The 24,187-nt window shown below is 39.4% G+C and overlaps 1 protein-coding gene across 4 annotated transcripts in view; it reads right to left on the bottom strand.

Annotated features, from left to right (window-relative positions):
• Positions 1-21,600, bottom strand: part of LOC127450930 (thyroid hormone receptor alpha-A) — a 55,321-nt gene extending 33,721 nt beyond the window's left edge. For all 4 annotated transcript variants that reach the window (XM_051715428.1, XM_051715424.1, XM_051715429.1 and 1 more), the window contains exon 1: positions 20,700-21,600. The gene's annotated coding sequence lies outside the window, so the exon portion shown is untranslated. The remainder of the gene's footprint in view (positions 1-20,699) is intronic.
• Positions 21,601-24,187: the final 2,587 nt, after the last annotated feature.

Here is a 24,187-nt window from a genome sequence, read left to right as displayed (position 1 = left end):
CCAATTGGCACTTCAAATTGACACTGAAACATTCAAAACTATGCTTTCATCTTAGTGTTTTCTCCTCTCCAAGTGGAGACAGTCCTAAATGTTTTTGATGGCCCAACAGAAGAGGGATTTTAAAAGATTTACGTGATGGAGCCAAGATTCAAACACACAGGCTTGGTAGATCTATCTTTAGGTCAGGTTTAAAATAAAATCCCCAAAAACACATCACACAAGCAACAATGAACCATACATCACAGGGTGGTGAGAAACAAAGTATGATGGAGGTGAAAACTGTCTAAAGTGGGAGCTGATGCTATTTAAGAATGCGACTGTTGATTGAGGATTGGTTACAACTGAATCATAATACAGACACCTCAAAAAACACTTGTGGTAAAAAGCAATGCATATTAATAACCATAATTTGCTTTTACTAGATTTAAAAAGCAGAAAAAAGGGATCAAATTGCCCCAGACATTCTTTGAGGCGCTCCTGAACTGGTCAACCGAGGACCTGCAGAGAATGGGAGCAGTCACTACCAGAAAGTAGGCCATGGGAATTCCCCAAAACTAAGCTTGGTACTGTGCACGTGACCACGAAATAATCAGTTATGAGATTTTACATACTGTATATACAGTGGATCTATGGCTAGACAAAATTTGTGATACTAAAATGGCAAGACCAGGTAAAACGTGTCATAGAATGGATTCAATATTACAACAAAAAGCTCCTTTAAAAAAAATTTTTTTGGGGGGGGGGGGGGGTTTGAATAAGGCAGTTTTCTTTTTCTTTAAAAAAAACAAAAAATGCATTTCAGAAGATGGAGTAGACGTGACAATTACCATTTGTTCACCATGGTATTTTTATGTTTAAAACTGAAGCACTTTTTGTAAGTGGCTCTGAAAAAGAGCATTTGCAAAATACCTTTAAATGTAAATGTAATGTAATTTAGCACATCATTAAAGGGATGGCTTTAAGAACTTTTCTTAATACCCAAATTGACACTAGTCTAATACCTTCATTATTTTATGATTACAAAATGACGGCATACTGTGTAAAATGTCCCTTAGTAAGGAATAAGGAACATACAAACAAGGAAAATTATATGTTCACACTAAATAAAGAGAGTTTGTAATTTTCCAAATTCTTTTATTTTATTTATCCTATCCTCACTGTTTTATTTCTACATCTCTCTGTCACATCCTAATCATAACCTAAACTAAGGAGAAGAACCTGCCAAGAAGATCTAGATGTTTTTTATTTTTACATGGATCACGAAAGGATATGTTAGGCAGAATGTTAGCCTCAGTCACCATTCACTTTCATTGCATCTTTTTCCAAAAAATGGAAGAGAATGGTGACTGAGGCTGTTAGTCGCTAACATTCTGCTTTGCTCTCCTTTTGTGTCCCACGGATAAATTAAGTCATATGACTTTAGAACAACATGAGGGTGAGTTAATGATGACATAATTTTCATTTTTGAGTGAACTGTCCCTTTAAAAGAATGCTTCTATATAAAAAATAAATATATGTTCTCCAAAATAACCTTAAATACTCTAAAAATACATATTTACTTTACATGCATGTAAATGTATTCTGAAGCAGTATTCTTTTTCTCTGTCATAAAAAGAGCTATTTTGTTTCAAAAGAATTTAAATGTTTTATGTGGCACAATGAAAAAGCGGATTATTTCAAATAATCGAATAATCTGGAAATAAGATGAGGGTTATGTTACAAAAATAAATCAGTCAAAGCAAGCACCGACTGTACTTACAGTAAAAGTATCTGACACTGAAAAATATGAAGAAACTCCAGTTTATCCACACAATATAGATAAATATGAATAAATCACTCAGCATCCAACTGAAACTGATTTACACTAAATGGCTAATTATGAATGTGATCCTTATAATATTTAAATGTCAAGGCATGTCTGAATTTTTATTTAATCTCACAATTTAATGACAATGAATGACGTTATAAGCATCTAAACAGAGTGTGAGCAAAGATGTTTTTGAAAAAAGACATTTAAGCAACAAGCTAGCAGAAAACCAGCAGCTATGCACATGCTCAGGTTTGATTTATGCACTTTCAAAAGCTCAGGTCTTCAGACATATCAAATATTCCTCAGACACTGAGGCCATACTAACTACTATGCAACTGGTCTCGTGACATGCCTGCAGCTTGAGATTAGTCAGTCTGACTTCCTCAATCATCTTTGATGTGTTTCTGTTGTGCAGTGAGCGGCTAAAGATAAAGTGATTGTCTCTGAATTTCTCCAGTGTGGGTATCATATCTGCTGTATCCAAAATATATCATGATGAATCTTTGAGAGCAACAGCCTCACAGGAGCTGATGAAGCTTGGAAATGTCAGCCTCACATGAAAAAACTGAATGATGACATTTCTGTCATGAAATTTCTTGTTAATCTCCAAATCAAAATGAAGCTGGAATTGCTCTTTTCTCTTTTGTGACATTTACCATTTTTGGTATGTAAAAGATTTTGAATATTTTTTGAACATCTGTTAAATGCAATGTCTTTGGGTCTTGAATAAAATGCCAAATTAGTGTAAACATGCTGTTTATGGAGTAATACAACCTTGGCAGGGCTTCTAAAACCATCAGACAATCTGCTGCTTGTTACCCTGGTAACTGTCTTCCTATTCGGCCCTCAACAACAAGTGAAAAGCTAAAATATTATGTTGCGGAATTACTATTTCAGGTACTGACAGTTGAGGTCAAGAGGGTTGCAAAACGAATGAATGAAAATGTTACATGAGTCAAAGCAGCGAGTCAACTCGGCTTGTAACATTCAAGAGGAGGCAATATGACAAGCAGGATGAAGAATCTGATTTGTCCCTGACACCACATTGTGATTAATTAACTTGTAAGGGCAGTCGAGCTGAAGAGCAGTGACTGAATGAGGCAGTTGCAACATCTATTCACTGTGAAACACCCCGTGGCATCGGTTCTCGTCAAATAAAGGAGCCCAGTGGGAAGTTTTGTATGCTTAATAGGCATGCACCTTCACTCTTTTAATTGTACAGCAAAGGCTGGAAATGTAAACAGCTTCTATCAAAACAACAGAGAAAAAATGAGCTGACTGGCTTGTGGCTAATACAAAGGTGCATTCTATGTAATTTCCGAACTTTGTCAAGGCACTATTTAGCAACAGTAAACATGGGTCTAGAAAACACTCAACACCGATTTTGATTCCTTACCAAATAACACTATTGTAGCTTAGTGTGAATTCACACTATGGGTTTTCAAGCTAGAGCTTTGGGTGTGAGTTTGAAGCATTTGGTTGGTGTGAAAGAGCGATTTTCCAAACTTGGGTGAGCATCAGCGAACCAAATTGCTTGAAAAGCTTAGTGCATTTCTAATAGCTGCATGTCTCTAAACTGTCTCTAATTGGTTAGCAGTTTGCATTCTTCACATTTTTTCAAATGCATCCCCAGCATACAAACACAAGAGTCATTCTGTGCGTGAAAAGTTTTTGAGGTAAATCCAAATCTACTTCTCAATTTGTATTCCTCCTTAGAAATTTCATCTGAAAAAAAATAGAAAAGAGCATGATGCAGAATACGTTTCTTGCTCTGCCACATCAGTGAAATGGACCATTCATTTGTCAATCACACAGACCACAACACAAAGGGCCTATGGTTTCAATTTGTTCCATACTAAAGAGTTTTGCAAGTTCATTGTGTGGACAGAGTGTATTTCTTTTTTCTTTTGGATTTTCTCCCCTTTTCTCCCCAATTTGGAATGCCCAATTCCCAATGCGCTCTACGTCCTCATGGTGGCATAGTGACTCACCTCAGTACGGGTGGTGGAGGACGAATCTCAGTTGCCTCCGCATCTGAGACCATCAATCCATGCATCTTATCACGTGGCTTATTGAGCACGTTACCGCAGAGACCTAACGCGTGTGGAGGCTTCACGCTATTCTCCATGGCATCCACGCACAACTCACCACGCGCCCCACCGAGAGCGAGAACCACATTATAGCGACCACGAGGAGGTTAACCCAACGTGACTCTACCCACCCTAGCAACCAGGCCAATTGGTTGCTTAGGAAGCCTGACTGGAGTCACTCAGCACAACCTGGATTCTAACTTGCGATTTCAGGTGTGGTAGTCAGCGTCTTTACTTGCTGAGCTATAGTTCACCCAAAAAAAAAATAATCTCTCATCATTTACTCTCATACCATCCCAGATGTGTATGACTTTCTTCTGCTAAACACAAATGAAGATTTTTAGAAGAATATCTCAGCTCTTTAGGTCCATACAATGCAAGTGAATGGTTGGCAGAACTCTGAAGGTCCAAATATCACATTAAGGCATCAAAAAGTAATCCACATGACTCCAGTGTTTAAATCCATGTCTCCAGAAGCAATCCAATCGGTGAGAACGAACCAAAATATAAGTCTTTTTTCACTATAAATTTTCCACTGCAGTCTCTAAGCACGATCATGATTTCGAGCTCAATTACACTTCCTAGTGCTTCACGCATGCACAGGCTGTGTCTCAATTCGAAGGCTGCATCCTCCGGAGGTCACATTTGTCGGCCACATACATCATCGAGGCTGTCTCGTTTCATAAAAGCGAGTAGGACACTCTGAATGCAGCCTTCAAATGCGACCTTCTTTCACAAGAATTTGGAGGATTATCCTTTGTAGGCACTCACAATCTACAATGCTTTGCTTCAGTGGAAATGTCTAAAAACAAAATGACGCAAATTTGCCTGAAAATATGATGTTAAAACACAAGTAATGTTAATTCCCAAGTTGACGTACCTCAGTAGACGGATGCAGAGTATATAATATGTATAATTATAGTAATATATAATTAAAATAAAGTATTATAGACTAAAAGTACACCTGTAAAATCTATTTTCTTTTCTCTCTACATCATTATAACTCTCCTAAAATTTACCTCCTACATTTCCTTTCAGAGGGACTTTGTTCCCTTCTCACTCAAAGCGCTCATGCTTGTTAAAGAGTGATGTGCTGTCATAGCAACCATGATGAGTTCTGTTTCCATTTGTCCTACGAAGGTTTTGTTTTGTTTAAATGAGGCTTGTTTAAAGGAGGACACTCTGTATACCGCTGCCTTCAAAGGACGCGACCTACCTAGCATGCAGCCTTTGAAAGGAGACACAGTGACAGAGTGCTAAATGGCGCTATTGAAAGTGTAATCGAGCTTGAAATCACGATCGCCAAGTAGACTGCTATCAAGATTTACAGTGAAAAATTAGTTACATTTTGGTCTGTTCTCACCCAAAACCAATTGGATCACTTCTGGAGACATGGATTAAACTGGAGTCGTATAGATTAGTTTTATGATGTCTTTATGTAATATTTGGATCTTCAGAGTTCTGGTCACCATTCACTTGCATTGAATGGATTGAATGGAGTCAATATTGAGAGAATTTTCTTTTTTGGGTGAACTATACCTTTTAGACATACAGGTGCATCTCAATAAATTAGAATGTCGTGGAAAGGTTCATTTATTTCAATAATTCAACTCAAATTGTGAAACTCGTGTATTAAATAAATTCAATGCACACAGACTGAAGTAGTTTAAGTCTTTGGTTCTTTTAATTGTGATGATTTTGGCTCACATTTAACAAAAACCCACCAATTCACTCTCTCAAAAAATTAGAATATGGTGACATGCCAATCAGCTAATCAACACAAAACATCTGCAAAGGTTTCCTGAGCCTTCAAAATGGTCTCTCAGTTTGGTTCACTAGGCTACACAATCATGGGGAAGACTGCTGATTTGACAGTTGTCCAGAAGACAATCATTGACACCCTTCACAAGGAGGGTAAACCACAAACATTCATTGCCAAAGAAGCTGGCTGTTCACAGAGTGCTGTATCCAAGCATGTTAACAGAAAGTTGAGTGGAAGGAAAAAGTGTGGAAGAAAAAGATGCACAACCAACCGAGAGAACCGCAGCCTTATGATTGTCAAGCAAAATCGATTCAAGAATTTGGGTGAACTTCACAAGGAATGGACTGAGGCTGGGGTCAAGGCATCAAGAGCCACCACACACAGACATGTCAAGGAATTTGGCTACAGTTGTCGCATTCCTCTTGTTAAGCCACTCCTGAACCACAGACAACGTCAGAGGTGTCTTACCTGGGCTAAGGAGAAGAAGAACTGGACTGTTGCCCAGTGTTCCAAAGTCCTCTTTTCAGATGAGAGCAAGTTTTGTATTTCATTTGGAAACCAAGGTCCTAGAGTCTGGAGGAAGGGTGGAGAAGCTCATAGCCCAATTTGCTTGAAGTCCAGTGTTAAGTTTCCACAGTCTGTGATGATTTGGGGTGCAATGTCATCTGCTGGTGTTTGTCCATTGTGTTTTTTGAAAACCAAAGTCACTGCACCCGTTTACCAAGAAATTTTGGAGCACTTCATGCTTCCTTCTGCTGACCAGCTTTTTAAAGATGCTGATTTCATTTTCCAGCAGGATTTGGCACCTGCCCACACTGCCAAAAGCACCAAAAGTTGGTTAAATGACCATGGTGTTGGTGTGCTTGACTGGCCAGCAAACTCACCAGACCTGAACCCCATAGAGAATCTATGGGGTATTGTCAAGAGGAAAATGAGAAACAAGAGACCAAAAAATGCAGATGAGCTGAAGGCCACTGTCAAAGAAACCTGGGTTTCCATACCACCTCAGCAGTGCCACAAACTGATCACCTCCATGCCACGCCGAATTGAGGCAGTAATTAAAGCAAAAGGAGCCCCTACCAAGTATTGAGTACATATACAGTAAATGAACATACTTTCCAGAAGGCCAACAATTCACTAAAAATATTTTTTTTATTGGTCTTATGATGTATTCTAATTTTTTGAGATAGTGAATTGGTGGGTTTTTGTTAAATGTGAGCCAAAATCATCACAATTAAAAGAGCCAAAGACTTAAACTACTTCAGTCTGTGTGCACTGAATTTATTTAATACACGAGTTTCACAATTTGAGTTGAATAACTGAAATAAACGAACTTTTCCACGACATTCTAATTTATTGCGATGCACCTGTACGTCATGTGGCATGGAGGAACTATTTGTAATTATAAGTATTTGCCAATGGGGTAAGAAAAATTAGCTGGGGCTTAGCACAGGGCTGTCAGTCTTGGACAAGAAATAGAGACTAGGGCATACACATTGAAAGAAAGAAGTTTATGACAAATGCAGATAAGAAGACAAATGCAGATCCGAAGCACAAGTAAACTAAAGCACTTGACATGGCAACATAGATATACTCTTTTGAGAGAACGCAGGTGTCAAGAGTTTTCTGCTTTAATGTTTTATTTTGGCCACTAGAGGCCCTCATTGTAATTCTTTTCAGTTTCCCGCCATTTTATCATGTGTTATTGTTTTCACCTGTACCTCGTTCTGGACTGTGTATTTAAGTTGTTCACTTCCTTTGTTTCTTTGCTTGGTTATTGATGTTTCTAGCCAGTTACTGCCGTAAGTTTGCTCTAGTTCCAAGTACTAACCTTTGTAAGCCTTTTGGTTTTTTCTTTCCCCGTGTTTATTTTTTGCTGTTTTTTTATATCTTTTTCCTGAGTTTTTTGGAGATTATTTTTCCTCCTTTCAGATCCTTTTCTGGACTAAAGATTTTTCTGTTTTTTGTGATTGTCAGTAAGAAATTGCTTTTTGTACTCTTTTGCCATTTTTGTTAATAAACTCTTCTGAGTTCTTATAAGAGCTCGTCTGACTATCGAGTTCAACTCCCTTCTGTGGCTCAGTGGTGGAAATTAAGACTTTTGTGCCAGAGACCCAAGTTCAAATCCTGGCTCTGACAGAATAACCAAGCCACACTATGAACCCAGAGATTCCTAATGCTCAAGAACTCCTGGCCACAACTGCTCAGCAGCAGTCCGCAATCCAATGCCATGAGTCAGCACTAGTCCAGCAGGAGACTGTGATGGCTAAACACTCACAAGTGCTGTTGGATCTCATGATTTCTGTTTGTCAGATCCTGGACTGGCTGCTCTCTACTTCAGCTACTGCTTCTCCTGCTGCCTTGGTATCCCTTCTGGATTCTTGAGTACTCTCTCCCCTGATTGAACCTCGCCTATCTCCACCACAACATTTCTCAGGTGATCCCAGTGCATGTGATGGGTTCCTGACTCAATGCTCTCTCACATTTGAATTACAACCATCTTCCTTCCCCTCAGATCGGGCCAAGATCGCATATGTTATTACCCTCCTTTCTGGCAAGGCTCTTTCTTGGGCAACAGCAGTCTGGAAGGCACAGGCACCCTTCTGTTCCAGTTATTCTGTGTTTGAAAAGGAGTTCAAGTGAGTCTTTGACCACCCCCTCAGTGGCCGGCAAGCCTCTAAGAGACTTCTCATCCTCCAATAAGGTAATGGCAGCGCGGCTGAATATGCCATACAGTTTCAGACAATTGCAGCAGGGAGCGGCTGGAACGACGAGGCCCTCATGGTGTGCTTCCTGAATGGTCTGTCTGAGGCAATCAAGGATGATATGGCTACCAGAGAACCTGCTCGTGATCTCGAGACCCTCATGGATCAAGCAATCCGGCTGGATAATCGCCTGAGGAAGAGAACCCTGAACCGGCCATCTGTTTCCACATTGTCTGCCAGTCCAGCACTTGCTCCAATGCTACCAGTGCCCCACGAGTCCTCGGAACCCATGCAATTGGGAAGGACTAGGCTTTCCCCATCAGAATGAGACCGTCGCATGAGAGAGCGCGGTTGTCTATATTGTGGAGTGTATGGTCATTTTCGCTCTGCCTGCCCCGAGCTTTCGGAAAACGCCCAGTCCTGTACAGGCAAGGAAGGACTGTAACGGGAGTTACACGCACAGCTTCACCTTCCAACTCTGGATTGTTCCTTCCCATCACACTCACTTGGGGAGATCAAAAACACCAACTCCGGGCATTGATTGATTCTGGTGCTGCCGGGAATTTCATGGATATTTCCCTTGCCAAGAGTCTCCAGATTCCTATTAATTCCCTTCCTGCCCCCCTAACTGCGACAGCCTTGGATGGAAGACCGTTAGCTCCAGGGAAAATAACCCACCTCACCTCTCTCCTTGGTCTCGTCACTTACCAGCACCAGGAGAGAATGTGCTTTCACCTTATACAGACTCCAGAGTTTCCTATTATCCTCGGTCACCCCTGGCTCCTCCAGCATAGCCCACACTTTGACTGGTCCACTGGCACTGTTCTCAGTTGGGGTCCCACCTGTCAGACTACATGCTTGGCCCAGAATTCCCCTGATCTTGTTCTCGAGTCCCAAGAAACCCTAGATCTGTCTCAAGTCCCTGCTCAGTCTCACCACCTCAAGGCAGTATTCAGCAAAAGGAAGGCCGCCTCCTTACCACCTCATCGCCCCTATGATTGCGCCATTGAGCTGCTCCCAGGAACCTGCCCCCCCAGAGGTTGTATATTCGCTTTGTCTCCCCCTGAACGAACTGTTATGGACAAATACATTAACGAATCCCTTGCGGCAGGTATCATCTAACCATCCACTTCCCCTGCTGGAGCTTGATTCTTCTTCGTTGGGAAGAAGGATGGCAGACTCCGGCCATGTATTAATTACAGGGGCCTTAATAAGATCACTGTTCGAAACCGCTATTCCTTGCCATTAATGACCACTGCTTTCGAACTTCTGCAAGAAGCCTCCATCTTCACTAAGCTTGACTTGCGCAATGCCTACCATCTCGTGTGCATCAGGCAAGGAGATGAATGGAAGACCGCCTTCAACACGCCCACTGGGCACTATGAATATTTGGTTATGCCCTTCGGTCTCACCAATGCTCCTGCAGTATTTCAAGCTCTCATTAATGATGTTCTTAGAGACATGCTCAACCAATTTGTGTTTGTCTACTTGGACGATATCCTCATCTTCTCGAGTTCCCTCCAAGAACATGTAAAACACGTCAGTAAGGTCCTCAGATGTCTTCTTGATAACCATCTTTATGTTAAACCTGAGAAATGCGAGTTCCATGTAACCAAAGTTCAGTTCCTGGGGTTCATTATCAAGCCTGGCCAGATACAAATGGACCCTCAAAAGGTTCAAGCAGTTGTGGATTGGCCCTCCCCCTCGTCGGTAAAGGAAGTACAGCGTTTCCTTGGTTTCGCCAATTTTTATCGCAAGTTCATCCGGAACTTCAGTACTGTGGCGGCTCCTTTTATCTGCCCTCACCAAGGGGAACACAACCAGCTTTAATTGGGGACATGAAGCAGAGTTGGCCTTCAGCAAACTCAAAAGCCATTTTACCTCTGCACCTATTCTCATTCTCCCTAACCCAGATAAACCCTTCATCGTGGAGGTCGATGCTTCGGATGTAGGGGTTGGAGCTGTGCTGTCCCAAAGAGGGGAGGACAACAAGTTGCATCCATGTGCATTCCTTTCCCACCGCCTTACACCGACTGAGACAAACTATCATGTTGGTGATCGAGAGTTACTGGCAGTTAAGCTAGCGCTTGAAGAGTGGAGGCATTGGCTTGAGGGGGCCAAACACCCATTCCAAGTATTCACAGACCACAAAAATCTGGAATACATTCCGCAGGCATAGCGACTCAACCCCCGCCAGGCACATTGGTCCTTATTCTTCAACCGTTTCCAGTTCATCTTATCCTACCGCCCCGGCTCTAAAAACACTAAAACCTGATGCTTTGTCCGGAGTATATGTAAACACTCCTCAGGAAGATTCTATTGCATCAATTATTCCCAGTTCCAAGATAATAGCTCCTATCAGGTGGGATCTAGAAAATACTGTAAAACAAGCCCAAGCCCAAAAACCTGACCCAGGAGGGGGGCCAACCCACTGCCTGTTTGTCCCTAAAGCTGTCCGCTCCCAGATCATCCAGTGGGGACACTCCTCTCATCTCACTTGTCATCCTGGTACCTCTCGCACTCTTGAGTTCCTCCAAAGACGATTTTGGTGGCCAATTATCAAGGAGGATGTGACAACATTTGTAAATGCATGTCCCACGTGCAACCAAAATAAGGTCCCTCACCGCTCTCCACAGGGGCTATTGCATCCTCTCTCCATACCTCATAGACCTTGGTCTCATCTTTCTATGGATTTTATCACTGGACTTCTGCTATCACGAGGCAACACCACTATCATGGTCATAGTTGACAGATTCTCCAAGGCCGCCCGATTCATTCCTCTGCCCAAACTACCCACCGCTAAAGAAACTGCTGAATTGGTTATAAACCACGTCTTCCGAGTCTTTGGCATCCCACAAGACATCATCTCTGATCGAGGACCCCAATTTTCCTCCCGATTCTGGCGGGCATTTTGTCAATCTCTGGGGGCTACAGTGAGTCTATCTTCTAAGTTCCACCCGGAGTCCAATGGGCAAACGGAGAGGCTTAACCAGGATCTTGAGACTACACTGAGGTGTATGGCAGCTAACAACCCGTCCTCTTGGTCTTCCTTCGTCATGTGGGCAGAATACGCTCACAATACCCTTCGCTCCTCAGCTACAGGCATGTCCCCTTTCGAGTGCCAGTTGGGATACACCCCTCTATTCCCTGAGCAAGAAGTGGAGGTTGCAGTTCCCTCTGCTCAACAGTTCATTAAACGTTGCCGCCAGACATGGAAAAAAGCCCGACTCAAGTTCTTGAAGGTCTCTCAGCAGTATCCGCACCAGGCCAATCGTAGACGCAGACCTGCCCCCACTCTGCGCCCCGGCCAAAGAGTCTGGCTCTCCACCAAGAACATTCCCTTGCGGGTGGAATCCCGTAAACTTTCCCAGAGGTTCATTGGCCCCTTCAGGATTGCCAGGAAAGTAAACCCAGTTACTTACCGTTTATATTTGCCTAGGTCTTTGAAGATAAATCCCACTTTTCATGTCTCACTGTTAAAACCTGTTTTGTCTTCTCCTTTTCTTGCGACAGGTAAACCTCCCCCTCCTCGTATCATTGGTGGCCAGCCAGCCTACACAGTCTACAGAATACTGGATGCCCGTCGAGTACGTGGGTCCCGGCAGTATCTTGTGGACTGGGAAGGATATGGCCCTGAGGAGTGCTCCTGGGTCCCTGCCAAGGACATCTTGGACCCCAAACTAATTCAAGAATTTCATGCTCGCAAGTCCAGTCGTCCAGGAGGGAACGTCAGGAGCCATTCCTAGAGGGAGGGGTCCTGTCAGAGTTTTCTGCTTTAATGTTTTATTTTGGCCACTAGAGGCCCTCATTGTATTTCTTTTCAGTTTCCCGCCATTTTATCATGTGTTATTGTTTTCACCTGTGCCTCGTTCTGGACTGTGTATTTAAGTTGTTCACTTCCTTTTGTTTCTTTGCTTGGTTATTGATGTTCCTAGCCAGTTACTGCTGTAAGTTTGCTCTAGTTCCAAGTACTAAACTTAGTAAGCCTTTTGGTTTGTTCTTTCCCCGTGTTTATTTTTTGCTGTTTTTATCTTTTTCCTGAGTTTTTTGGAGATTATTTTTCCTCCTTTCAGATCCTTTTCTGGACTAAAGATTTTTCTGCTTTTTGTGATTGTCAGTAAGAAATTGCTTTTGTACTCTTTTGCTATTTTTGTTAATAAACTCTTCTGAGTTCTTATAAGAGCTCGTCTGACTATCAAGTTCAACTCCCTTCTGTGGCTCAGTGGTGGAAATTAAGAGTCTTACATCAAGGACCCCAGTTCAAATCCTGGCTCCAACAACAGGGGCTTTTCACACCAAACATGTTTTTGCGCATGTCTGTGTTTCATTTGTTTTCTGATGTAATCATGCATTAGATGGACATCTTTGACTGCTGCAGTGCATCTTGCTGTTTCTTTAGAGTCTCACACAGGACCGATGGATTTTAAATCCGTGTCAAGTTAAAAAGAGCTTCAATATTTTAAAATGCACCTCGAGACACCTGTGTTCTGTTTCATTTGTTGCACTGCGTCTAGCTGTTTTTAGGGTTTGATAGAAAATCTGTCTGAAAAACCTGTTTCCTGTCTAACACTCATCTCTGATTAAAATCTCATCAAAAGCATCTTCACATACTGTGAGAAACAAAACTACTCATATCTATTGATTAGTCAAAATCTGTCATGATTACAACTTCGTACCGTACACAGCTTTCTTCTTCCTGGGAACAAGATACATGACACACACAGTACAGCAGACCAGGCTAAGGGTCAATCCAGATAAAACACAATGGAATGGATCTATAGGGAGCAGTCTCCTGTAGATACCTTGATGGTACACAAACTAACATGAATACACAATGAGGTCACACTGAGTTCCATCTTAAAGGAGTAGTGCACCCAAAAATGAAAATTCTCTCATCATTTACTCACTCTCACAACATCCAAGATGTGTATAACTTTCTTTTTTCTGAAGAACACAAATTAAGATTTTTAGAAGAATATTTCTGCTCTGTAGCTCCATACAATGCAAGATTTACAAACCAAAATTTTCAGAAGCGATATGATAGGTGTGGGTCCTTTTTTACTATAAATTCTCCTCCCTGCCCCGTAGGTTGCGATATGCATGAAGAATATCCACTTGAACATGGCCATGGGTCCAAGTGGTTTTTTTTAGACTGTCTGTGACCTCTTTTGATTTTGACAGTTCTCTCTTGCTTAATATATGATAAATGTGAACAGTTAATGGGCGGAACAAAAAGAGGAAGAGGGACACACAAAAAAACATTGTTCTTAAAGGTACACTGCATAATTCTGGGCTCTATCAACATCAGTGGTTGAAACATAAAATTGCAATTTACTTGGAACACAGCTGAGTTTGGAATGGCATACTAGTATGCTACTTTAGGGTGAATAAATGTGATGGTTTGAGGTATACCCGGTTGCCTGTGATCACCATATCAGAGCAGATCTGACTAACTACACCAGGAGTCACTGACAGTAAGAAGAAAATCATAAAAGAAATGTATCCGAAAAATATGTAACGTGAGCAAGTAAATCGCATATCTGCCGCCTGACCATCTTTTCCTTGATTAAGGACATGACTCAAACACAAAAGGCTAAAAGCCTGAAATTTCCACCAAATCGAACCCGACAGCTCTGAATGTAAACTCAATATTTTACATATATTTTACTTTTTTTTTTTTTTTGCATTTCTAATGAAAAAAGTAAATGAGATATCCTCTGTAGTGTACCTTTAGCATAGCATTTTTAGACCCTCAATTCCCTCTAATGCAACAGTCCATTAAAGGAATAGTTCACACAAAATGAATCATTTTGAATTTTTGGAAACATTTTTGAAATTTTTATGCAGCTCTTATACACAAGGCAGTTCATTGTGACCACCATTGTGTCAATGTCCAAAAATCACCAAAAAAAAAATACCATAAAAGTACAGTAAAAGTAATCAATATGACTCATGTGCTATTTTCCATGTCTTCTGAAGTTATACAATAACTTTGTGTAAGCAATTGGCCAAAATTCATTATTCACCGATAATCTTCCTCTTCCTTACTCTAAAATCTTATTCGTAATTATGTTCAGATTAAAAAAATGGTGCCTCAACGCATCATGCCAGGTTTGACGTCATTATCGCGACACACAATTAGTTCTCACCTACTTATTAAGCAAACATGATGCCCCAGTTCACAAATGCAAAATGGAGAATGAGATTTTTAGAGCTGCAACAGAGCAGAAGATTTTCCGACAATATTGTCATTTTTTGAATTTTCGAGTGAACTGTTCCTTTAACTTCAGTCTATAACAAGTTGCATTACAAAGATCAGTATACATATGGATGGTTGAATGCCAAATAATCCAAGACACAGTCACATCACATGGACTGCTAGAAGCTATTGTTTTCTGAGGTGATTTAAGCTACAGGAGGTGTGTTACTCATTGTGTACACAAATCAGTATTCCATGAGTTATGTGTCTCCGTAAATTAATATAAGCCTATACTTTGTCTCTATGGCGTTCAGGGTGTGGCAATATCATAAGTGTCACACCACATATTTATGTTCCCAGCGTAGTGGACACATGACACACTATAGCAGAAAGACAAACACACAGTTCTGAGGAAAAACAGTAAGAATGACAAACTGACAAACACATAAATCACCAAGTAGGAATATAAATGACACTTTTCTCTCTTCCTCTTTCACATACACTCACGCACACGCATAGGATCAATCAACAATCATAGGTTAGTGAGGGGGCAGAGGGAGGCAAATGAAATGTGATCTACTTCAATCTTCTGGTTACAGTCCAGTGACTGTAATGTGAAATGGCTCTCTTCAGGACTTATGCGTCCCGTAGAGAGCCATTTTCCAGTGCATATGTGCCACTCTTTACAAAAGCTGCCTCTTTGTACAGTCAGGACATTGACACTTCATATTGTCAAGGTACACAGGGACATTTGTTCATTTAATATACAGGGTCTGGCACAATTTAACACAATTTGAATCTTTGAGAGCATAGTACCATTTATGCTTTGTTTTCTAATACAGGGGTCTTCAACAGGGGTTCAACGGTCATACTGCAGGGGGTCCACTGAATAATGTTTGATCTCAAACTATTTTTTGTGATTATATATATATATATATATATATATATATATATATATATATATATATATATACACACAGTACTGTGCAAAAGTCTTAGGCACATTAGCTGTTTCACAAAACCATTTGTCTTAAGATGGTTATTTATATCTTCAGCTTTAGTGTGTCAATAGGAAACAGAGCCCCCCACTGAACATCGTGTCAGTCTGAGATTACATGAAGAGACAGAAGCAATTGAGACAGCCTAAATAGATAGAAGAACTGTGGTGAATTCTCCAAGAAGCTTGGAACATCCTATCTGCCAACAACCAAGAAAAACTGTGTCCAAGTATACCTAGGAGAATTGGTGCTGTTTTAAAGGCAAAGGTTGTCACACTGAATATTGATTTAGCTTTTTTAAATGAAAACTATATATTTCATTATTTTTTAAGACATCCTCTTTATGCAACATTTTTCACAAGTGCCTTAAACTTTTGCACAGTACTGTATGTATACTGTATCTTTTACAGCAAAATGTTTTCCTAAAAATTTATGTCCACATATATGTACATTAGGGTTGTGCAGTATACTAACAAAATATTGTGATGCAAAAAAAAATTTAAATGGTACGATATCATCTTGTTGTTAATTTCTGTACCATATTAAAGTATGCTGTCATTAGCAAAATGTAATGTAATGTGAGGTTTGTGATAAAATCAAATACCATTTGAAAATAATAATAAAAAAGCCTCTATATGGCCAAGTGTGATCATTAAACAGCAGAAGGATGTCATTTAATGAAATAATATACAGTCACATGCGCTTCGTGCCACAGTATGAGTATGAGTCATCTCCTTCACACATACACAGGTACGCACAGGAACCCACACACACAGGCACGCATACGAACACACACACAAATGCAACACACACTAATAATGCTTGATTTTCATGCAGTGTGTCCAATAGTATCCATCTGCAGAGCCCCAGAGCAGTGTGTTTAGTGTATAAACGGCTGTGAACTCTCAAATGAACTCTTTCTCCATTGCAGCTCGGAGATTTCAGCTCGTGAGTCACAGGAAGCTTGATATAACGAACCCTTCAGAAACAGGAAGAACTTTAAAGATCTTTCAAAATAAAAGTCCCACTGAAATGAGAGCTCAACTGATTGCATGAAATTGAAGATATTACAACAGAAAAATATTATTACTGTATAAAAGTGTAATATTCAAAGCAGTCTCAATAATATTCATTGTAACACGAAATGGTTAAAATATTAGTATTATTATCTGTAAGCAATAACACATAAGCAAGTGTACTGAAGTCAACTATATATATATATATATATATATATATATATATATATATATATATATATATATATATATAGTTGAAAATTAATATATTTTTATTTGATTAAAGCTGTACATGTATTTGATTAAACACAATTTGATCATAACATTTAATTAAAACCTTTAACATGGAATCCAGAAAAATTAAAACAGAAAAGACATAATTTGTATCTATAAGACTTTATGCAGTTCTTTTAGACAAGTAATATTTTGTATAATTTCAGTTTTTTTTTTTTTTTCCAAGTATCAAGTTAGTATCGATACCGAGGTCCCAGGGCTGGTATCGTAACGAAGCCAAAATTGTGGTATTGGAGCAACCCTAGTGTACATTGTGTTTAGCAGCGTGGCATTTCATGATAAATCGCTAAAATTTAAAAAACGGCACATCGAAGGAAACTAGAGACTCTAATCTTTTGACTCAAACAGGTTTCAATGTCCAAACTTAATTAGGTTTCTTACCAAATGTAGTTTTGTTGGCATTACAAACTCCGGCCATGACCACAGTGGCCCTGACTGAAAGTAAATTGGGTCAAACATGAGTCTACCATTTGTATTTGTGTACAAAGAATTGCTTCAGTTAGTTACTTAAGATTAGTTTCAAGAACATTAATTAGTACCCTAGTGTAAGACCTGAATCCTGAACCCAAAATCAATCTTGAATCTGATGTTTGAGACATTAACATTCCAGCTTTGCTTTACAACCTTAACATCTTCAGTTAAAGCTTTCATGCTAGTTTCTATATGATTCATGTAATCTTACAGTTTATGCTGCATATATCAAATTACATCTATAGTATAGCAGATCCTCTTTTGTAGTCACAATGCCTGTACTCATATTATCATAAATATTTGCTGAGATAACATCTGACGATGGCAGTTCATTAAATCTTAAAAGTGGTGGGATGAGTGACTCAAGGTCAGTCCTTTGCAGTTAAGGATGAGAGCACTCAGTGGCCACAAAGTGGATGGCTCATTGATGACTGCGTTCATCATTACAGTGGCCATGAGACCATAGCCATCTGTCAGTGAGTTCTATTGCAGAGTCTAATCAACAGTAACACAAAGGTCTTGTTGTTTGGTCTTCAAAAATTGCTGAGTGGTGATCGATGGCAACTGGGCACATTTCTTCAATACAGAACTCATACAAGATGCGTCTACTACTAAGACATATATTTCCAGTGCTGGATCTTATAGATGACATACAATATAGAGGAACTGGGAGAAAAATGTGTTTATCACATAGATTGGTGCCCTCTTTGAACATGATGGCCAAATTATTTCCATCAAAGACTTATCTCCAAAGCAGCACAAATGCCACATGGCTTTTGAGGCCTTCTGCATTAAAAAATAATATAATCAGTTCTGATTTGATGCAAGTTAAATTAATATCTATAAATAAATATAGATAAGACGGCCTGTTTCTCTACTGGATCAATACCGTTAACCCTGAGACACAACTTCTTGCATTTTATTTATTTATTTTTTGCAAAAACATTTAACCCCCACTTCAGAAAAAATCACAACAGGATATACTTTACAATCTATTTATAGGTTATAAACAGATTGTAAAGCAAAGCTGGAATGTTAATGTCTCAATCATCTGATTCAAGATTGATTTTGGGTTCAGGATTCAGGTCTTACACTAGGGTACTAATTAATGTTCTTGAAACTAATCTTAAGTAACTAACTGAAGCAATTCTTTGGACACAAATACACAAGATTGGTAGACTCATGTATGACCCAATTTACTTTCAGTCAGGGCCACTGTGGTCATGGCCGGTTCTTGACATTAAGAGGCCATAGGCAAAATTTATTTTGGAGGCTCTGTTTCTCTATTGGATCAATACCATTAACCCTGAGTCACAACTTCTTCCATTTTATTTTATTATTTTTTTTATTTTTTGCAAAAAAACATTTAACCCTCACTTCAGAAAAAATCACAACACAATATACTTGTCAAACTTCTATCCTTACACCACATCACACCCAGAAATGCAATGTCACTCTTATTACTGTAGATTTGTTACTACAATTATAATTGTAAGAAAGTAGAGCACAAATTTCACAAGTGAAATTTGTTAAGAGGAAGAGGTCTTCATTAATAAAAGACAGCATATCAAAGCCTGCATCAGATGCTGTTAAGTGTATGTTCTATTTTGTTAGACTTCACTGAATGAATATGGAAACTTAAGAATCTAAGAGACCCATGAGCTTAAAGCATGTGCAGACAAATCTATAATAATAATAATAAAAGACTTAAAAATAAGCAACATGGCTCATTCCTGATCCCATGCCATTTAAATACAAAACATTTAAATACACAAAGAACCCAGTCTTGCATTATGAAATCGAGTAGGCTGCACTTAAACTCTGAGATGTTCTCTACTGCACTGGACATTAGGCGAATTGCTCTGATTGTTTTTGCCCAGGCAGTTGTAACACTTATCATGACTGCCTAAGGCTGCAACATCTGTTGTTATTACTGCTGTTATTGTTATTATAATCCATGTCATACATGCTTTATGCATGTACAGACATGACTGCTGAGCTAAATCTGGTGAGTGTTCACTCGGATATCCAATGCAAATACAGGACTGTATATAGAGCACTGCAAATAGAACACTTTCGAGGACACCATTTTTGAATGGTTAGTCTCACGACTGCTTAAGGACACCACAGCAACGAGGGCAGAAAAGCACAGGCTCGTCTGTACATTCGCAGAGTGCATGCTGTTCACACAGTATAGTGCGCCAGGCTGGCTTTCCCTCGTTTGACCCGCGCGCACCCGCGACGGCCGCTCTGACGTCAGCAGTATATAACGAATGCACTTCTGGACGTCAGCTGCGCTGTTATGCAACTGGACTCCCTTTCTTCCTCTCGCGTTCTTTTAACCGCAATAGCGAATTCGCTCCCAAATGCGGGACACGTAAGGAAACGTGTCAAGTCACATCCAAGTGTGCTGCACTACTTGTAAATAGTTCTCCTTTGAAACCTGAGTACGACCGGAGGACTGTTTATCGCATATGTTCCCACCGTCTGGGTTCTTAAAGGATGCCTGCGTGTCCTCATTATACCCATGCACTTAATTATTCAGCCCGTCATGACCACGAGCTCGTATCCTCTTATTTAGTATTCTGTGTAACATCCGCAGAAGCCAAGCAAAAATATCCTGCCAATTAATATGTAGAGACAGTTTAAGTTTTACCTTGACACGACGTCTAAAAAACGCGGTGCTCCTGCGCGAGACGCGGCGCACAGATAAAAGACGCCGCGTTTATATATGAAAGCAGTTTGAAAAAAACAGCGAAGGCTGACGCAAAATCAAGTTGGATGTTAAGGGTTTTTTTATTTTGTTTGTTTGTTTGTTATTTTTGTGCCTGCTGTATATTTATGTCTTTGCATGTTAAACTGAAAATGTTATCCAAAAGGGCCTATAAGTTACAGCCTCATAAAACTACACTGCTGAATGATAAACACTCGGCTATGCAACAGGGTGAAATGATTGATTTATTACCACCCACGAATGTACTGCCAAAACTTATGTGAGAAAATATGTACCTAAATTACCTAGTAAATGTTCCTATGACACTGACTCCTCACAGGGGCAAGTGAAAGTATATTATTAATGGGTATACACCGTCTATATCCCTTTATCCACACTACAGTAATGGGAACTAATGTGATTTGCCTTCTGGCGTGTATGCTGAGCCGAACTTGGCAAATAGCCCTTTTACTTTTCACCTCACTTCATGTTGCGCGCAAAGTGCAGAGCTATAAAACATCAGCGCAGTCCCGACAATTGGCGCAGATGTTTTACGACTCTGCGCTTTCGCGCGCACCATTAGAGGACAACTCTGAAGTGAGAAGCTCAACACGACAGCTGACCGGAGGACAATTACTCACCCACTCACTTATGAAGAACGTCAAACTGCTTCCAAAAATCGAAACGGGTCCACTGAAATCCTACAAGGCTCCTAAACGAGCGGTCTTCGTCGCGTATCCCAGTTTAGTGCAATTCAATGCACGTTGCGGGGAAATATTGATGCCCTTTTCAACCCGCAGCGAACTATTTAAAATGACATTAAGAGTACATGCACTTAGAAGCGGTTTAGTTCATGATTTGTTTGTGTATATGTGGGGAAAATGTACAGCAAATATGTTTCGGCTCCCAAGACAGGGAAATGCAAGAGCGTTACTACAGTCGCTCCACCCCATTTACGGTAAGGACGAGTTGATGGTATAGAGAAGAATCTGATTATATCAAATGCTGCTCTCTACAGGTTCGCAACAGCTTAAACAGTTTAACCCTGTCTGTGATAGATGACCCTGTGAAACTGAGACAGCTGTGTATGGCTGTCAGTTCTTCTAGATCTTGATGTTCAAAGATGAATATTTCAATTGATCGAACACCTATATTTTGTATCAGTAAATTAAACCTAGTAATTAGTAATCTAGATCACTTTTAAAGAACAATAGTTAACATTTTAATCAATTAGAAGTTTTACTAAAGTGGTCAAAAAAAGAAGTAATTGAAACATGTTCCAATAGTAGTCAATGTATGCTTGCTCTACATTGTACACAGTAATTTGTGGATTTCCTCACATAAAAGGCACATCTCTGCATTGTACCCATTCAGTTTTGTGACCTGATCAGCCGTGTTTGCATTAAGACTTCGTAAAAAGACTTTGCAATTAAACACTGGACAAAATGGTGTGGCTTTACATGTACTGTCATCATACCCTGAGGCTTGCGTGTCAGTCAGTGAGTGTTTGTAGTTCATTGACAGAGACCTTTTGCATGAAGATAAATACACATGCTAACAAAAACATAAAGGTTGTGTGGTTGTTTTCAGTCTTGTTGGGTTTGCACAGGTGCAGTAACTTATATGACAATGGTGTCATCTCCATTTAAATCAGGGCAAGCAGGGAGACAGTTGAGATGGAGGGGAACTGCTCATATGAAGTGACTGTATAATAATGCTGTTTGTAATACTAATGTGCAGGGTTAGGTAGTAACGAAATTTATGTAACGGGAGTATGTATTTAAAATACAAAATATAAGTAACTGTATTCCACTACAGTTTCAATTTAAATCATTGGTAATTAGAATACAGTTACATTCAAAAAGTATTTTGATAACTGAAGAGATTACTTTGAATTTTATTGTCATTTGTTTAATTTAATATTTAGTCCTTTCAGATGGAAAACATTTATTCATATAAATGACGCGATCCAAAGTGCATTTGAACAGCGGTGAAATACTTTCTTATGATGTGTTACATTCATACGAGCAGAGAGAGAAGTAATTTAGGAGCAGAAGAAATGAAAATAAACCTTGTGTAAATTGTCAGCTTTACGCTAAGCTAAAATGCTATTTCTAGCCATTTTACATGCACAAGTTACCAGGACTTGTAACGCATTTACTCGGCGATAAATGCTTTAGTCCAACAAATCACGGAGCCAAACAGCAAAAGTCTGTATTCCACGCATTTAATAGCAGATACACAGGCTGCACGCTCTTCTCATACATGAGAAAATTAACAAACCATTAGTGTCACAAAACATAAAAGTATAATAAAGTTCAGGGAGAGCAGATTGGTCATCATCCTCCTGCACCTGCACACATACTGAGTAACTCTCTAATCACACAGCACATGCATATGCAAATGAGATGGTCAGCGTCTTAAAGGTACCCTGCATACTAATAGAATGCATGTCAATACATTGTCTTAATCGTTACAGAACAAACATATTTTTTTATCAAGAAAATTCATGTTGGATCTCTGAATTTCTTTTTTTCTAGTAGTGGAATACATTTCAAAAGTAACCCTCCCAACCCTGCTAATGTGGTTGGCAGTGGTTTTGGAATCGTTGTCAGCCTCAGTCATTCAACGGATGAGTCCATGTTCTGCACTTATCATTTAAAATGTGTCTGTTAGTTTAATTAAAATATTAGTTATATTGGATACTTCTATATTGGAGTTATACAATGCTGGTGTGATAAGCCAAATAAAGACAGTAGAACTGAGCTCTTTAGTATGCTTCAACAATCTATCTAGCTTATATGCAGTTTATGCTAGTGATAGACAGATGTATCAGCCAGGCCAATTAATCAGCCTGAATTTGCCATTTTGAGGCCAATAACTGTGCCCTTGGAAGATTAATGGTGAAGTGGTGATTCATCCTAGTGTCAGTAACAGTCCAAGGATAAATCACAAATTTTGTTTTCAAAATTTTTAGTGAATTTTAAGTAAATAATTTGTAAAATATCTTGTTTGGAACCATTAAATCATATTATATACAGTATATCTGCATTATATCAAACACCCTGCTCCCTAGATATCAGTATCGGCCAACCCGGTCTCATGACAAGTTGTAGTAATTACTATTTTAGTAATTGCAGTAAGTACAAGATGGTGAAATTGTAATGGCGAAATCATAAGAAACAATTTTAAAAATCATACAAAAGTGTACTGCGATTGTTTATAGTTAAAAAGTACTTAAATATTGATCCTTTTTTGCACCAAAAGTGATCATATCCCATTAGAAGACATTCATTTAACCGCTAGAGTCGTATGGATGACGTTTGTGCTGACTGTCTGTGATTTTTGGAGCTTCAAAAGAGAAATCAACATTCACTTGCATTTTAAGGACCCGCTGAGCTAAGATATTTATTTATTTATTTCTTGTTCTGGTGAAGAAAGAAAGTCATACACACCTGGGATATCGTGAGGGTGAGTAAATACTGAGAGAATTTTCATTTTTACGTGAACTATCCCTTTAAATTTAAGGGTTTGTAGTAGGCATGTCTCTCTAATTTTAAACTAAAATAAATGAACGCTAAAAGATGTACACCATACTGCTTATGATTTCAGTCATGTATCGGTGCTTATGCATTAGCTATCATTTCAAATAATGTGAAAACATTCTATAAATTACATGTCCAGCACAGCAGGAAACTGTACTGTGTGCCTGAAATCCTCTCCATTCAGTAGAAGATGAGACAGGTAGGCTACTTATCTGTCTGAAATCTCTGTGCTCACTTGGTGAGTTTGAAGTAATACAGGTCCACCACACACAATTGGTCACTTCTTCAGAACAGGAAATGTAAAAAATTTCACATTTATGACACTGGTGCCAAGCCTAATTTGAGAACAGTAGAAACCAAACAAGGCCTTATAAATATCACTGGCATTAGTCCTTACAGTAAATTTGTATTTGATCCCAAGGCTCTTTACACTCTGTGCCTTAAGTGGAGCCTTTCAAGTCTTTAACAAATCTGGATGAATAGCAGATTATTGACTAATCAATATGCAGTGCAGTATCTACTTATATAATATGATAAAAAATAAAAAAAACTAGACCTTTGTAACCCATTTAGACACAGTCCAT

The sequence above is a fragment of the Myxocyprinus asiaticus genome, chromosome 13 (genome assembly GCF_019703515.2).
Source record: "Myxocyprinus asiaticus isolate MX2 ecotype Aquarium Trade chromosome 13, UBuf_Myxa_2, whole genome shotgun sequence".
Lineage (NCBI taxonomy): Eukaryota > Metazoa > Chordata > Actinopteri > Cypriniformes > Catostomidae > Myxocyprinus > Myxocyprinus asiaticus.
The sequence above is the reverse complement of the archived record's forward strand: the minus strand, read 5'-3'. Positions and strand labels throughout refer to the sequence as shown.